Here is a 15741-nt window from a genome sequence, read left to right on the forward strand (position 1 = left end):
AGGGTGGGAATTAACTTTGTGTTCAGCCCCCCTCTCAGCGATGCAGGGGAGGCGAGAGGGGGGGCTTGTGTAGCAAAAATATACAAGGGGGTAAAAATGTGGGAAGGATCTAGCCTGCGCTCTTTCACTCCACACGAACCAGCCAGCAGACTTCTAAAAACACCCAAACATTTTAGGAATCAAACCCAATATATCGCACTTCAGGCTTCTTGGAATAATAGCAGAGATAGATAGACTTATAATCACGCCTGCTTTAATAAATGTTGCCTCATATAGAAGGAGGAAGTTTATTAAAAAAAAAAAAAAATAGGGTGAACAGAGGGAAGGGTTGGTGTGGGTGTGAAGGGGCAAGGCAACCGTTCTCTTTTATGCCTAAGCTCCAGTTACCCATCGTTCTTGTTGACTCTGCAGAGGTGAATATATAACAAAACTGTTGTTCATAATACTTTAAGGCGGAAACCCAGAGACTATCAGAGCGTTCACTGTGTTGGTGTTAGTGTGTGGGGGTGAGGTACGGGGGTTGGAGTGAGGGCGGGGAGATGAAAATAACTAAACTGGAGAATCTCTTAACATACTTTTTTTCGTTCTTGCTGCTTCCAGACGAAAAAATATACAGAGTAATAAGAGATCCCGGAGTAATATCTCTGGCTAATTAATTTCGTACTTACATAATGATCAATATGAAACCTGAGTATGTCATTCAGTGATCACATACACTTACAGTATATCTAATAATAATAATAATAATAATAATAACAAAGTTAAGTCAAAGCAAAGGACATTAATGGCGACTGACAAATCCCATTAATCACAGAGGTCCCCCAAAGCTGAAAGAAATCGCCTCAGTAGCAAAAATTAACCCAAAAAATGTTTATCAGCCGTCGTCGTAGTGAAGGGATTAAAGGAGACTGATACAAACCCCTTCAGTGTGAGAGATGCTCCTGGGCTGAAGGAAATCATCTGGTTTTAGTAAGGTTGAAATAGGAACCTCGTTGTCGTAATGAAGGGGTTAATGGACACTTTATAACTCCTTTACTACGAGAGACATCCCTTAAGCTTAATTAAATCACCTGGGGAAAGCTTGAATAAATAAATAAATAAATAAATAAATAAAGGTCTCAAAACTTAAATCGCACGGAGGAAGTAAGAATAGAACTCATCGTACTGAAGGGGTTGAACATACGGTGCTCACATCAAAACAACCAAGAAGGGGGAGAAGAGGAGAGTGGAGAGAAAATTAACTCCCCACCTCTCACCCATCCCCTTCCTCCTTTAGTCTCTTCCCGTCCCCCCCTCACATCCACCCCCCGTGCCCCCCAGCTCTCCCTTTTCTCCACTTGAGCAATAATCAATAGCAACGTTGCATCCTTCTCTCTGCTGTATATTTATCTCCCTTGTTTTTCACCAACACTCACCTAGGGACCGTATGCATAAAGGATCTTAGCCAGAGTCTACGATAAGCAGGTCTTTATATGTCGGGATAATTTCACCAGTTATCAGGAAGTTTTCATTTTTTGTATTTTTCATCTATTATGATCAGTGTTTTCCTCCTGTTTTTCACCTCGTATTACCAGAAACAATATTTTCTTGTTCCTTTTCATCAGTTGTCATCAGCAAACTTTTTTTTTTTCCTTTTTTTGCAATTTTAAACCACTAATATCATGAATAATTTTGATGCATTCATCACCAGTTGTCATCAGGCATAATTTCGTTTTATCGTTATGTTCACGGCATTGTTCTTTCTTATTTAATTTATGAATAATTGTTGTTTGGTAGCTGCATGAGTCAGATAAAAGCATCACCAACGCAATCTAGGCTCAAGTCGGTTTACTGATACGGCCCATGGTCTCTGACGGCTAATAAACGACCGAACCGAGTGAAGTTTGTACCGAAGTGAGACATTTTCGTCTTCGCACCTCCAACTCGACTGTTCCTCACGTTTTATCACATTTTCGACGAGACGGAGTGAATATGTGTACCGAAGTGAGTCGGGGTCGTTCTCGCATCCCCACCTCGTATTTTCAATGAGCCGGAGCGGATGTTTGTACCTAAGTGGCTCGCATTTCCCTTCTGGCATCCCCATCTTGTCACCGTTTCGTTTTATGAGTGAAATTCATTCAGGCAAATATTGTCAAATATAAACTCGTGTTTTCGTGGGTACATGAATCAAATACCATTTCCAACTGTGCTTTTCCTATTGTTTATGATATTTGCCTCCTAAATATCAGGTATGTGTGTATAATTGGTAGAAATGAGTTTGGTTAATAATAATAATAATAATAATAATAATAATAATAATAATTTTTGAAACCATATGTGACTGAGGAAGATCGAGGTTGGTGGTGCGAGGGTAAGGCAAACCCCTTCACTACTATGACGTATTTTATTCTTGCTACCACCAGACGATTGTAGTCAGCTTGGGAAATCACCTAGAAAGTAAAAGAGGTAAACGACAGCTGTATCAATCCCCTCCAGCCTGAATAAAATCGTCTAGAGGTGGCAAGAATACAAAGATCACGTCGTCGGGGTGAAGGGGTCGACAGGTATATGAACTTGTGTATGTGGGGGTTTTGTTGTGTATGTAAACGTTGACCACCAGGATATTCATGTTCTCAGCCTCTTAAACTTTTATAATTACTAACGTTTAACATTTGGGAGATTTTTCGATAGTGTACTATTCCCCCTCCCCCCCCTTCTATATCAATTACCAGTTTCACGTTTGTATGGTTGAAGATTAAAACTACAGGATAAAAATAATGTTACTTTATGCTTTAGCGTGGGAGTGGTGAGGTTGGAGGTGTATGTGTGGGGATGGGGTTGGCAGCAGACCACCACCTCCTCGCCACACACACACATACCCCCACCCTCGCCACCCCCACTCACCCCCTTACAAAATGTCATTGAAGTGTCCCCGCTGAATTTAATGTGATGTATATTCTGCAAGTCTTGCTCTTTCCTCGTAAGATAGAGTTCATGAATATATTCTTGGAACCCAGACTGTGTTTTATTCTCTGCCTTCCGAATAAGGAACTGGTCTAGTCCATGTGGAAAATCAGATATCAACTTGGATTACACAAACATTCTCTTAAGCCATGTAGTCATACGTACCTTACTATCTACAAAGAATCTCTAGCAAAATCACAGTGAAGAGAATATTATGTAATTGTAATTTTATACATACGTTTACATGTACCGGTATGTATGTATGCCGCACTCGGGTACTTTCCTCTTTATGGGACAGTTCTGTGATGCACGTAGGGAGATCAAGTGTGGTCTTTCGTGCTGGATGCTGACGTAGTGCATTAGCCCCGTTCCCCGTATACATTTTTTTTTTCTTTTTATGCATGATGGTGTGGTTAGTCAAGGTACTCCAACTGAATGTGACCCTTGAGGGTTTAGTACTGAATAATGGTCCGTGTTTATTGCTCACGTATTGCCGCTAAGAGTAAAGCAGCTGGTCACATCTTGAATGTCTGGACTGAGTAACCTATAATAGTCTTGGGCCCTTGCACTCCTGATGGGGCAATACTAGAATATATATATATATAAAAGGGGGTTATTCCAAAAAAATTCAGAATTTGCTAAAACTGCTTGGCTCTTCCTGGTTGTAAAATATTAGACGGGAGGAGGGGAGGGGTGAGAAGGAAAGTCAGTGTTCGGGTGGTCACCCAGAAAATTTTGTCCCTGGCCTGGGTTCGATCAGCTTTCTACATCTCTTAAAATATCTTTCACTAACGAGGTATTTCTGAAGAAAAATGTCTAGGAGAAAGTGAGCTTAATTATACATAACCAGGTGATTCTATGTTTGTCAGTGAAGTTCAGATCCACCCTTTACGTACAGAGAAACGATGTTCTCATCTCTTCTAAAGGGTCAGTGGTTTGCTTCCACATCAAATCGAAACACTGAGTCCTGCCTCACCATCTGAACAATGCAGCACTAGTGAATGTACGTTACAGGTAAGATAAGGCAAATTAAGATGATCAGTTCTGAAACATAGTATGAAATCGGGTTAATAGCAGACAGCTTGAAAATTGTTCCGGGTTGCAAGTAGACTGAACCCAAATCCTTGCACGATCTGGATAGTCTGTGAACCGAAGAACGTACACACCTGTAGCACGATTCAACACCACGTTTCGAAACTTAACCCAGCTTTTAGCGAGTTCGTGGTAGGCCAGTGATGCTAATGTGAACACTTGGCTCCACTCCCACATGACCTACCCAGCGTTGCCATTCCAGTCTCATCCTCAGGTGTAAAGAGTCGAGCCAATACTACGATCCGTCATCAAGTTCAACTCACCCACTGAACACCGGGAGGAGGAAGGGGAGGGTGGGGGTCTCGGGGGTAGCTGTGTGAGGGAGGGAGGCGAGAGAGGGGATGGCGTGGGGGGTGGGAGGTGGCAAGGTCTTGGGGAGCATGGGTGATGAATCGGGAACATGTGTATATATTTGATACTTTATCATTTAAAATAAAAAATACGATAATGCTTGAGTGTTGACGTCAGTATATATCTCGCACTATACGAACCTTGTCTTCACAGTGCAGATTTTTATTTTTTTTATTTTTTTATTTATTTATTTATTTTTTTGATAACACCTGATCATAATATCTGGATTCCGTGAGGCGTTGCAGCGCTTCGCAACCTAAAAGCAAAACAAAATGCTGGGAAGAGGGTGAGGGGGGATAAAAGAGAGAAAATAGGCGTGTGTTGGCGGTATACTTTTAGGGGTGACACGGGTGAGAGAAATAAGATACTGATGGAAATAAAGGAGGTAGCCGCCATCCACTCACTTTATTTAATACATTTGCTTGGCACGCGAGATGGTCAAGTAATTAAATGTCGGGGAAAGTGACAGGGTGTGGGACAGGTAAAGTAGAGTTTGGCTCGCGTATGGCAGGATTTGACACAGGTAAGGTAGGCCGTGGTATAGTTAAGGCAGGGTGTGGAACAGGTAAGGCAGCATGTGGGATAGGTAAGGCAGGGTGTGGAACAGGTAAGGCAGGGTGTGGGATAGGTAAGGCAGGGCAGGAGCATAGGTAAGGCAGAGTGGGGTACGGGTAAAGCAGGATGGGGTTACAGGTAATGCAGGGTGGGGTACAGGTAAGGCAGGGTGGGGTACAGGTAAGGAGGGTGGGGTACAGGTAAGGCAGGGTGTGGAACAGGTAAGGTAGGGTGTGACACGGGTAAGTCAGGGTGGGGGCATAGGAGGTGGGGTACAGGTAAGGTAGAGTGAGGCACCGGTAAAGCAGGGTGAGGAACAGGTAAGGCAGGGTGAGGAACAGGTAAGGCAGGGTGGGGCACAGGTAAGACGGTGGGACACAGGTAAGGGAGGGTGGGGTACAGGTAAGGCAGGATGGGGTACAGGTAAGCCAGGGTGAGACACAAGTAAGGCAGGGTGGGGTACAGGTAAGTAAGGGTAAGGACAGATAAGGCAGGGTGGAACACACGTAAGGCAGGGTGGAGCACAGGGAAGGCAGGGTGGGGGCAGGTAAGGCAGAGTGGGGCACAGGTAAAGGCAGGGTGAGGCACATGTAAATGCAGGGTGAGGCACAGGTAAAGGCAGGATGGGGCACAGGCAAGGCAGGGTGGGGCACAGGTAAAGGCAGGGTGAGGCACAGGTAAAGCGGGTATCACAAGGGGACCCGTAAACGTTGAGTGCAGCACATAATGGACGTCTAGACTGAGCTTGGACGTCCATTCCCTATCACACGGTGGAAGTCGACGGCCACCTTCTATACCGAGTTCACCCCCACCCGACTGTCACTTGTTCCCACTCCTTTGCAGACGACTTGTTTATTGACAACAACCATGGACCATATATATTGCTGGTGTCCTTCCACGCTGCTATGTGTTCACGAATATCTTGATGTAGATTTTCACCGTAATACATTCTTCCCGAGTTTACAGTAATGCCTTTCCAACGTGCGCGGGCCTCCCTTGCAAACAATCAAAGGACTTTCCTTCGTAGTTATCACATTTCGATATACTTTAATTTTTTTAAAACAAATAAAAACATAATAAGTGTATAATAAAAGATTATACAAACTTTACTAACGGTTTTGAATTAATCATAATATAATACAACACCTCAACTGACTACAGAGTTCAAGCTAGCAGACGACAGGGGCACAACTTAAAGAAGAAGGAGACTACGGAGTTTTGGACAGCCACGGTGAGGGTGGAGTAGTGGTGTGGACATCCAAGAATTTGAAATATATATTGTTGTAAAAGCTATACAACAAAAGGAGGTGTCACGAATGGGTCTGGTGGCTTTCCACGCGTGGACGTCCACGACCCTAGCGCGGCAGCAAATTTGGACGTCCACGAGTCCCCGTGTGATACTCCCAAGGAAGTGCGGGGCACAGGTAAGGAGGGTGTGGGGGAGATAAGTATAGTTCTTTCACTTTACCTGACCCATATTTTCGTTCTTCTAAAGCTTATTGTACGTAGCTAGTGCCAGAGATGGGCAGCGATGTGGCTGTATATGATTTCCATTGCACTTCGTGACTATAGTAGCTTGGCCTGTTATCATTGCAGGGTTCCTGGACATTTCGACGGTAAAACAATTCACCGTCAAAATATGGACAATTTCCCGTTAGGACAATTCGCACCCTGGACGATTCCCCGTCATTCAATAAATATACTAATTAATTGATTAGTCATATAATAATTACTTGGTATTTATTACTAAGAGGGCCGTACTCACTTCATTGATGATCGGGGTCATTTTTCAATTTCTTTTTTCATGGGGAACTATCAAAGTCTATAGTCATTCAGTAGCGTAGTGTTTGGATATTATTTGAAAGTTGCACATGTAGTCAATTATTTAATAACTTGTTTCTGCCTCGCTGTTGACGACTCTATTCTAGCGTCATCCATAGCAGTCCTCATTAATTTTTATTGGTGCTACAACATCCTGGGTATGTTTTAAAACGACTTTTAGGAGGTAAAAGTGTATGTTCATCTCAAATAACAAAATCCAATGTCTTGCGTCTGATCGGCCATAGCGGACGCAAACCGTGGGGAAAGGTTTGGCTGAGCCTGAAAAGATGCAGGCGAAGTGAGCTACTGTAGCTTAATTGGACCAGTGGGTAATTAACGGGTTGCAGAAGGAAGAGGCTCCAGTTTTTCCATTTTTCTTTTGCACTGGAAACATTATGTTCTGTAAGAGCTGCCCCATCGTCTCAAGAAATAATAAATGAATTATAATAAAACGCAGTTGTAAATAAGAATGGGTTAAAGGGGGAATAACATCGTCCCAGTCTGTAGGCCTATTTCTTTCATTACAGAATTACTAGTTTTTTTTTTTCCAGGCTTCACTTTAACAGAGCACTATGTTTTCGTCCTTTCCAGTAAAATTTCCAAGTCAGTTCCTAAACCATGCGTGTTCTACCTCAGCTTTTCCAGGTATTTTCAACTAAAGTTCCTGGCAGGGGACTTTTTTATATTTCACTTATTAATTATTATTATTATAATTTTTTTTTTTAATGCCATTGTCTTGTCATAGTACTCATGGTCACAGTTATGTGAGCTGCCTCGCATGGGTCGTCCGGTAAGGTTATACATTAATTCTGAAACAAATTATACGAAAATGGTTCCAACACTTCCCCTTGCCACTGATTACATTTCTGATGGTCCAAGTTCAGTCTCTAATCTGCGCAAACGGTTACATCTGGTGGAGCTTATTGTTATTTTTGGATAGGCCTACAGTTGGCTGAGAATCTGTCAATCTATCTATTGCCTGACGTCATAATCCCGTAAGGGGTGGCCATTTGACTTTATTTGTTTTACGTGGAGGGGCACTAACCCTCCACCAACCCACTTGCTGACACGTAGGGAGCACGTATGATTTGGTTATATGGTTACCACTCAGCGTTGTAAATGGTTTCTTAGCTTACAGGAAACCATTTGGCTTGTCACTCAATGTAAAGCCGCCTGTAAAGGATAGAAAAGCAATAAGAAGTGACAGGAAAGATGGGAGAAATAGGAAGAGAGGAGGGCAGGCACAGAAAAAGAATAATAAAGGCTAAGGAAGAAGTAGGCAGCACTACGTCAAGTGAGTGGATGATGGTCGTCACCACCTACATATTTATATACACGTAACATCTGTATATAATCTGTTAGCAAGATTATGATAACACTATTGAATGGAGCTGCACCAAATTTTTATTATTCTATCCGGCAAGGAGAGTATGTTTTCACCCCTGTTTGTGTGTTAGCAGGATTACAAAAAAATAAATAAATAAAATGAGAGATTTGGACCAAATCTGGTGGGTAGATCGCCCATGTCCCAGGGAACAGTCGATTAACTTTTGGGGCCGATCCGGAACGTATTACAGATTCTGTATCCGGAAAACACTTTTTGCGAAACCCTAATTAATAATGAGAAAGCAGCCCATTATGAAGAGTGGTTTGGAAATTACGTTGCCATTGTAGGAGAGATCCGCCCATCTAGGCTAGTTGTTGTTGTTGTTGATATTATTATTATTATTATTTTTTTTTTTTACATTCAGCCAAAGGTCAATATAACAGGTGCTTGAACATTTTCGATATTTGAACAAAACATAGTGGAATGGTTTTGAGGGTCAAGCAAAGAAGAAAAAAAATGAGAATAACCAGTTGAAGGTCAAGGTCACACTGGAGGGTCAGTTCTGCTTTAGCCGTATCGCAGGGCGTAAATGTTGGACTCACTGGTTCCCTAACACCTCTTCCTTAGCTATTTATTTTGTTTATTACACCCTACTGACCTCGCCTGTGTTATATAAGCCCTTCAAACATGGTCATACTCTGCACAAATAATATACAAAAGGATATTAACCAGTCATATCCAAAAATAAATCGCTGAGGAAGAGGCGTTAGGGAGCTTCCTTAAGTAATGAGAGTACAGAGCTCTCTCTGTACTCCTTGAAGGGGTAATGTACTCCTGTGTGCTTCTTGAGGGGCAATGTACTCCTGTGTGCTCCTTGAGGGGATAATGTACTCCTGTGTGCTCCTTGAGGGGGTAATGTACTCCATGTGTGCTCCTTGACGGGGTAATGTACTCCATGTGTGCTCCTTGAAAGGATAAAATGTACTTCCTGTGTACTCCTTAAAGGGGTAATATACTCTGTGTACTCCTTGAAGGGGTAATATACTCCTTGTGTACTCCTTGAAGGGATAATTTACTCCCTGTGTACTCCTTGAAGGGATAATGTACTCCCTGTGTACTCCTTGAAGGGGTAATATACTCCCTATGTACTCCTTGAAGAGGTAATATACTCCCTGTGTACTCCTTGAAGGGGTAATATACTCCCTGTGTACTCCTTGAACGGGTAATATACTCCCTGTGTACTCCTTGAAGGGGATAAGGTACGGTACTCATTGTACTTGAAGGGATACTGTACTCCCTGTATACATCCTTGAAGGGGTAATGTACTCCTTGTGTACTCCTTGAAGGGGTGATGTACTCCCTGTATACTCCTTGAAGGGGTAATGTACTCTGTATGTGCTCCTTGAAGGGGGTAATGAAAGATTTATGGATTCTCAAGCTCGAACGAAGAGACAGACAGACAGACAGACAGAGAATGTTCATAAGAACGATCCCTAATAATATTTAATGTCTTTGATATTCGAGAGGAACACCTTAACGTGGTGGTACTGATATAACCGGGCGGTGGAGCTGCCTGGTTATACAAACGTCCCTCAAATCTTTCCGAGGCCCCCAAAAGGAGGATGTGAACTGCAGGGAACGGGCAGCTTCAGCCATCAGTCCACTGGGTTCAAGTTCAGATGAGTGTTAAGATGCAAGGCAACAAGGCAGTGATAAAAACAAAATGTATTAATATATATTTATTTAAAACAATAAATTAAGTACTGGTACAACACAATGAAATATTTACAAGGAGTTGAATATTTTGGTGATATATTGTGACTCTCTCTCTCTCTCTCTCTCTCTCTCTCTCTCTCTCTCCATATAACTCATTGTGAGAAAAGGGCAGTGGCTACGGCTCTACGTCCTTTTCATTGTACCTCTTCCTGACCAGCATCATTTTCCAGTAATCTGGTTCCAAGAGCATTTAAGATACTGTAGACCGATGATTGTGTGTGTGTGTGTGTGTGTGTGTGTGTGTGTGTGTGTGTGTGTGTGTGTGTGTGTGTGTGTGTGTGTAGCATAGCCTCCCCTCAATTAACCCTTTCAGTGGGGTAAACTTTTTTTTTTCTAATTTCTTGAGTTGGAGGATTTCTGTTACCTTATGACTGGCTGCTGTATTATCTGTATTATTAAAAGTAAGGACCGTATTCTAGCTAGCATAGAAGGTTTCCTAGCGCCTCTTCATTAACGATTTACTTTGCATACTAGACTAGCATACGACATACGACCTCTGGTGTTTAGATACCGAAGCAGACGATACAGTTGGACGATGGTGGCTTCATAGCTCCTCTGCATTAGCGATTCATTTTCTATACTAGACTTGAACATGCGACCTCTACTTCTTGGATATCGAAGCAAAATCGACCACAATAAACGATGCAGTTGCCGATACATTTGCATGTCTGAGTAAGGTGGTGATGTGGCGGTTCCGAGGTGATGAGGCCAAGGTCATCTGAGAGTATTAGTTTTCTTTCAGATGTTGGCCGGACTGCTGGGACTACTACAGGGGCTATTCCATCCAGGTTACCCCACCCAGGCTATTCTTCATGGTATGTAGTGGTGTTTTTCTTCTACAGTATACCCTGTGTCCCAGCCATTTTTAGGTACCGTATTTAAGTGTTACTTTTGTGCGCATTTGATAGCATGTATGTGATATTGGAGGGTAGATTTGACCAGGACGCAAGTAAACTCCTTTCATCCTCGTAATTAAGGCTATTGGAGTTTCTGCAAGCACGAATTAGTAAGTGGGAGTGGCCCAGTTCCCTCCGGTGAAAAAGAAAGTTTAAGTAACCACTATCGCTATTTACAAGTTGTCGCGTTAGTCCCTGTAGTCCCCGTAGTGATACTCCCCATTGATATCCCCCGTGACGGTATTAGTCCCACCGTGGTTGATAGCCCATAGACCCCCATGGTGTGATAGTCCATAGGCCAATCCCCGTGGTGTGATAGTCCATAGGCCAATCCCCGTGGTGTGATAGTCCATAGGCCAATCCCCGTGGTGTGATAGTCCATAGGCCAATCCCCGTGGTGTGATAGTCAATAGGCCAATCCCCGATGTGTGATAGTCCATAGGCCAATCCCCGATGTGTGATAGTCCATAGGCCAATCCCCGTGGTGTGATAGTCCATAGCCCAATCCCCGTGGTGTGATAGATAGCCCATAGCCCTTTCCCCCATGGTGATAGCCCATAGCCCTTTCCCCCATGGTGATAGCCCATAGCCCTTTCCCCCCACCGCTGGTGTGATAGTCCATGGCTCTTTCCCCCCACCGCTGGTGTGATAGTCCATGGCCCTTTCCCCCCACCGCTGTGATAGCCCATGGCCCTTTCCCCCCACCGCTGGTGTGATAGCCCATGGCCCTTTCCCCCCACCGCTGGTGTGATAGCCCATGGCCCTTTCCCCCCACCGCTGGTGTGATAGCCCATGGCCCTTTCCCCCCACCGCTGGTGTGATAGCCCATGGCCCTTTCCCCCCACCGCTGGTGTGATAGCCCATGGCCCTTTCCCCCCACCGCTGGTGTGATAGCCCATGGCCCTTTCCCCCCACCGCTGGTGTGATAGCCCATGGCCCTTTCCCCCCGCCGCTGTGATAGCCCATGGCCCTTTCCCCCCACCGCTGGTGTGATAGCCCATGGCCCTTTCCCCCCACCGCTGGTGTGATAGCCCATGGCCCTTTACCCCCACCGCTGGTGTGATAGCCCATGGCCCTTTCCCCCCACCGCTGGTGTGATAGCCCATGGCCCTGACCCCCACCGCTGGTGTGATAGCCCATGGCCCTTTCCCCCCACCGCTGGTGTGATAGCCCATGGCCCTTTCCCCCCACCGCTGGTGTGATAGCCCATGGCCCTTTTCCCCCACCGCTGGTGTGATAGCCCATGGCCCTTTTCCCCCACCGCTGGTGTGATAGCCCATGGCCCTTTTCCCCCACCGCTGGTGTGATAGCCCATGGCCCTTTTCCCCCACCGCTGGTGTGATAGCCCATGGCCCTCCCCCCTTGCCAATGGTGTGATAGCCCATGGCCCTCCCCCCTTGCCAATGGTGTGATAGCCCATGGCCCATCCCCCCCCACCAGTGGTGTGATAGCCCATAGCCCCCCCCAATGTGGTTGATAGTCTGTGGTGATATGGTGCTGTGCCTCTTTAACTTGGCCTAGATTTCGGTCTTTCTGCAGTTATTTAATGTAGGTTGAAAGCAGTAAGAAAATGCCATAGTTCTCTATTCTTTCCACAGCATTTCCTCATGACTAGCACCATATTCTAGTTACTCTAGTATTACCACTCTGAATTCAAGATGGAAATATATTATTGGCAAAGTTAGAGTAAATAGTATAGTCACCAAAAAGCTGTGGAAACTAGTCTTGGCTTTATGTTAAGGACTTGCATGAAATATTAATAGCAAATTTGATTGCATTAATACTTGTTTTAAATTACTGTAGTATGTGATAAAGGCTGCACGGGTAACTTTTTCATTTATGTGCTTAAGTTTATTAAGACCTGGGGTGTGAAGAAAAGTCATATGTAAACCACCATAGTCTGAACTACTGATATATTAAGCCATTACCAAGCATCTTGGCATTGGACCATATGAAGTTTGTTACTGTTCCACTCACTCGATGTAGTGCTGCTGTTGGGTGTCTGCCCTTTCCTCTCCATCCGTCTTACCTTCCATCCTCTTGTCTTTCTTTCCTTGTCCTTCTGCCTACGGGTGACTTTACACTCCCTCTTCTGTCTTTCTTTCCTCTTCCTTCTGCCTGTGGGTGACTCTACACTGAGTGACAAGCCAAATGGTTTCCTGAACACCAGGAAACCATTTACTACGCTGGATGGTAACCATATAACCAAATTTTGGCGCCTGGTTGTTTAGTGGGTAATTATTGCACTCCAATCGGATTGAGCCGGTGAAGGTTTATATCCAAGGGGTGGTTGGGGTTGATTGCTCATGTAATGCCACTCAGGGATGAGTGAGGCTGGTCACTCTCATCTTAAATGTCGGGAGCAACTGCCTAGCCCCAGGCTCCTATGCTCCTCATGGGGCAATGTAGGATTGGATGATGGATGGGATGGATGGATTAAGGTAACATGGACTTGAACTAATAAGCTTCTGCCCCATAGGTTTTGTGTGTTGGCTGTTGACCCTGCTATCCTGGTGTACTACTCTGGTCTTTCCCCTGCTGAGAGGTGCCGAAGGACCGTGCCCCTGCTTAGCACGGATGTGAACTGTTACATTGAAGCTCCAAAGGTTTTTGTGCCTGCTGCAAACCCTACTGTTATGGCAAAGAATCAGCTGTGCATCTGCCAAGTGCTACTGAGAACTGATGGCAAGTACTCTTACCCTTACCATGTTTAAAGCTTATCTATCTATCTATCTATTGCCAGACGCCTCAATCCCGTTTGGGGTGGCCACAAACAAATCGCCTCCAAGTCGCCCTTTCCCCTGCCATTTCACTGCCCTGCTTCCAACTCACACCCCCCTCTCTCATATACCTCTCCAACCCATCCCTCCATCTCATCCTCGGCCTCCCCCTCCCTCTTCCCCCCTCCACATCACTCGCATACACTCTCTTCGTCAGTCTTTCACCCTCCATCCTCTCCACATGGCCAAACCACCTCAGTGTTTTCCTCATAACTCTTCCTATCACATCCACATCCACACCACAACGCTTCTTTATATCCTCATTCGTCAGCCTGTCTCTCCATGTGACTGCACAGGCTCCTCTTAAATAACTCGTTTCCACTGCTCTCTCTTGACTTGTCCTTCCAGCAACGTCCAAGCTTCACTTCCATACGTTAGTTGGTATCACAATACTGTCATGTAGTAACTTTTTCACTTCCATGCTCACTTCCCTGTTTCTTATCACTGCTTTCAAAGAACCAGCAACCTTTCTTCCCTGCTGTACCCTTTCAAGCACTTGACCCTCCAAACCTCCATCCTTACTCATCACACTACCCAAGTACTTTAAACGTACTCACATTTTCCAATTCCTCACCATCCAACCTCACTGTACATTCACTGACTTCACCTCTCTCAAAGACCATCACTTTACTCTTCGCTACATTCACCTTTAGATTCCGTTTCTTACACTCTCTCCCAAACTCATCCACCAAGCCTTGCAGCTCCCCTTCATCTTCACTCAACAACACAGTATCATCTGCAAACAAAAGTACAGGGAGTTCCCAAACACTATCCTCTCACCAGGGCCACTCCAACATCCACTACCCTACCTTGTACCTCTTTTATTACCCCATCCATGTACAGATTGAACAACCATGGAGACATGACACATCCCTGTTTCAACCCAACCTTCAAAGAGAAAAATTCACTTAGTTCACCATCCACACGCACTGCAGCCTTTGCACCATCGTACATACTCTTCACAGCATTCAACAACTTCCCATCTACTCCATATATTCTTAACACTTTCCACAATCCTTGTCTATCCACCCTGTCATATGCTTTCTCCAAATCCATGAAAGCCGCATACAACTTCTTTCCCTTCTCTAGAAACTTTTCCACTAAAGATCTAAGAATGAATATCTGATCTACACAACCTCTTCCCTTCCTGAAGCCTCCCTGTTCTTCTCCAACTAATTTCTGTTCTTTCTCTAACTCTGTCAATAAGTATCCTACCATACACTTTTCCTATTATACTAAGACAGATGCCCCTATGATTACCACACACTTCTTTTTCCCCTTTTCCTTCGTACAAGGGAATAATTATACCTGACTTCCAATCCTCTGGGACTCTACCTTCCTCCCAGGCCAATCTGCACATCTTCCACATCCATTCTACTACTCTCTCTCCCCCATGCTTCAGCATTTCACCACACACTCCATCAATTCCTGGGGCTTTCCCCGATTTAACTTTCTTCATTGCTTCCACAACTTCTATCCTACTGATTTCTTCCTGTCTTCTCACCTCTCTCCTCCTCCCAGCCATTCCCCAGCCACTTATACACGCATTACTTCCATCCTCTACGTTCTACAATTCCTTAAAGTGTTCTCTCCATCTGCTCACTTTTTCTCCCTTCTCCACTAGTAATCTACCATTTTTATCTTTCACTCCCCTGCTAACTTCACTTCCACCCTGTCTTACTCTTTTCACCTCTTTCCAGAACATTTTCTTAGTCCCTCCACTTTACACTCAAATTCCTTCCAAATTCCTCATCCACTCTCTTCTTACTCTCCTACTAATCTTTTCACCTCTTTCTTTCTACGTATAACTCTCTCTTCCGCCTCTCAACTTCTTCCACGGCCCTGTTTCTCATCCATTCATTGTATGCTTTCTTCTTTTGTGCCACAGCCTGTCTCACCTCTTCAGTCCACCACGCTGTTCCTTGCACCCCCCTCCGTCTTCTCTTCCTTCCACACACCACATCACATGCTGCACATATTTCTTCTGTAAATATCTTACACACACCTTCCACGTCTCCCATCTGCTCCAATTCATATTTGCCCAATTGTTCCTCCACTTCTCTTATACTCTGCCTTTTTCTCATCCTCTTGTAACCTTTCCACTCTCCTTGCAACTACTCCTTCCTCTCGTCTTTCCCTTCTTCTATTCCTCCATCTTAATTGAATTATAATTCTGGCCACCACCAAGTAGTGGTCAGAA

This window comes from Coenobita brevimanus, chromosome 61 (assembly GCF_032717465.1).
Source record: "Coenobita brevimanus isolate Jiangsu-jjx chromosome 61, ASM3271746v2, whole genome shotgun sequence".
Taxonomy (NCBI): domain Eukaryota; kingdom Metazoa; phylum Arthropoda; class Malacostraca; order Decapoda; family Coenobitidae; genus Coenobita; species Coenobita brevimanus.